The following is a 2,979-nucleotide window of genomic DNA, read 5'->3' on the forward strand; positions in this document are numbered from 1 at the left end:
GAGAGAAATGTTGTCCGAGGTGCTATGGGCATATCGAACAACTCAAAAATCGAGCACGGGAGAGACGCCTTTCTCTCTGGTGTATGGCTCTGAGGCTTTGATACCGATCGAGGTCAGATAGCCAAGCGCCAGATTTTGACATGCCATCGAGACCTTAAACAATGAGGCCAAGACTGCAGCCCTCGAACTATTAGATAAAAGCAAGAAGCTTTATTGGTCCAATGGCCGCCCAAAAACAAAGAATCAAAAGGTACTATAACAGGAGAACAAATCTCCGACATTTCAGAGTCGGGGACTTAGTCCTAAGGAAAGTCACCCTAAACACTCAAAACCCTAATGAAGGGAAGCTAGGCCCTAACTGGGAAGGACCGTACTGCATCCTCGGAGTGATCGACAAAGGGTCCTACAAGCTCGGTACCATGGAAGGCGAACATCTTCCAAGCAATTGGAACATATCAATGCTCAAACGCTATTACTGCTAAGGTGTCCGATGGAAGACATCAAAACATCCTCCGACTCAAATACCTTGGGTTTTAAAGCACGCATTGCACTCTTTTCCTTCAATCAGATTTTATCCTAAAAGAGGTTTTACCGGCAAGGTTTTTAACGAGGCTACATCTATATGTTACCTAAGGAGGACTCAACAAGTATTCAAGGCTTATCTCCAATTACCCTCGAATATTGGGGGCATCCCCCCAGGAAATCGCCCCATTGGAAAGATCAAAATAAGCCAAAGAGGGTCCCGATAGGAAGATGATGTATTGAGCCAACCGGTCAAATGAACTGTGTCCGCATAGAATAATCGAACCTCGATGGCGTAAAACATGTATACTTGTTCCAAGTAATCAAGGAATATTTTTTTTTACCATCAAAACACTTTGCGCTTCAAAGAAGTTTGCTGTTTTCACAAGAAACGGCTCCAGGGCCTGAAATTTCCCGAACACTCAGGAACTGACATAAAAAACTCAAAGCCATAAGACCTCCGGGTCGGAAACTTCAAGCTCATAAGCCCTCAATGAGGCAACATCAAGTTTACAAGGAACGACTCCAAAGCCAAAAACTTTCAATGTCTAGGGGACTGTCGCTGACTGTCTCCCCACCGAGATATCAAAAACTCGAGGCTATAAGACCCCAAACGGGCAACCTCGAGCCCGAAAGCATTCCATGTGGTAATGCTAGAAAATGTAAGATCTCCATGAGGCACTATCAACAGTGTAAGACCTCTATAAGCAACCTCGATCTTATAAGACCTCCATAAGGCAATACCAGATCTATAAGACCTCAGGCAAGGTCTGAATTATACTTGTGCCAAGTAACCTATATGTAAGACCTCAAGCAAGGCATGTTCAAATTTATAAGACCTTACAAAAGGCATAATCCCGATCTTAAGGTCAGGGCTATATATTCGAACTTATAAGACCCCTAAAAGGCATACCCTCGATATACACACCGAGAATACCTCACTCGGGGATTACAAGGCTACGGCAAAACACAATGACTAAAGTCACAAGGCTCCGGCCAAACTAACATGACTCGGGGACGCCCGACCGTCGCTATAAAATCACATGCCTCCAATTAATTCGAAAATATTTCAAAAGAACCGATTAATTAGGCTACCACTGGCATAAGCAAAAGAGCTTCGATCATGTCAGCAACAAATAATGAAAATGCTTTAAAACAATTCAGCCATCGAGCAAAACCTCCCAAGGTGCTCATTTATCATTACATAACGGCTCACTATATCGAGCCTTCGAAGAGTTGGACGAACACAAAAACTTCAAAAAGTCTTTAACAAGGGAGAAATAAAGCCATATTAGAGGTCTTACCGACCCAACACATAAGAGCCTAAGTACCAACCTATATTAGAGGTCGTACCGACACAACACGTAAGAGCCTAAGAGCCAGCCTATATTAGAGGTCGTACCGACCCAACGCGTAAGAGCCTAAGGGCTAGCTTAAAAGAGCCTTAGGGCCGATTAGAGGTCGCACCGACCCAATGCATAAGAGCCTAAGGGCTGGCTCAAATAGCCTCAGGGCCGATTTTTAGACCTAAAGGTTTATGAACTCAAATTGAAGTTTGATTTGGGGACTAAGCCCCAAACGGTCAACTTTCGACCGTTACAAATTGCTCAACAGTAGCAAGAACCTAAGGGTTTAATTTGAGGTCCAAAATTTTGGACTAGTTGTCAACAAGCATCACATTTTATTCCTAAAAAGCAAAAGAAAGACAAGAAATGATGAAAAACGAAAGGCTTTTTACATATATATTGAAAGTTCACAAGGGTTCATTTACAAGGCCTATGCTTAAAGCCCTAACATGGGAAAGAGCAAATAAAACCCAAATCTACCATCAAGGCTATGCCTTCAATGGCTCCCTCGAAGGTTGTGCCTTCAACAACTCCGGCCACGGCCCCCAGGTCTTCAACGGCCTCTTCCCCTTCGGGAATTTTGCCTTCATCTTCATCATTTTTCGAGCCACTGCTCGATTCACCTTCTGAAGTAAGCAGGGCCACAACCTCCTCTTCTAGGGTCTTCACCCTCTCGATCTCGGTAGACAAATCGATGCCCCCTGCATTTTTATCTTCGAGAGCCTGCTTCCGAGATTCTAACCAGGCTTGCTCCACGGCTCGGGTCAATTGCAACTCATCCTCTTCGGACACCTTCCTGGCCTGAGCATTTGCAGCAACAACATCCTCTTTGTACGAGGATACGAGCGCCTCGGTTTTAGCCTTAGCCCCGGATAGCGCAACAACCAACTCAGTGTGAAGATCCTTATATTTATTACTCTCCGCCCTCGCATCATGAAGTTGATGTCTGATTGAGACCACCTTCCTATGGAGGGTATCTCTCTTAGAGGTTGTCTCACTTACGTGCCATTTGAGCTGGAGAATTTCAGTGTCTCTGGCTCGAAGCTCCTCCCTCATTAGGACATCTTTCTTTTCAAGCTACTAAGATCAGCCCAAAGGTGTTAAAACACTA

Source organism: Nicotiana sylvestris, chromosome 7, assembly GCF_000393655.2.
Source record: "Nicotiana sylvestris chromosome 7, ASM39365v2, whole genome shotgun sequence".
NCBI classification, from domain to species: domain Eukaryota; kingdom Viridiplantae; phylum Streptophyta; class Magnoliopsida; order Solanales; family Solanaceae; genus Nicotiana; species Nicotiana sylvestris.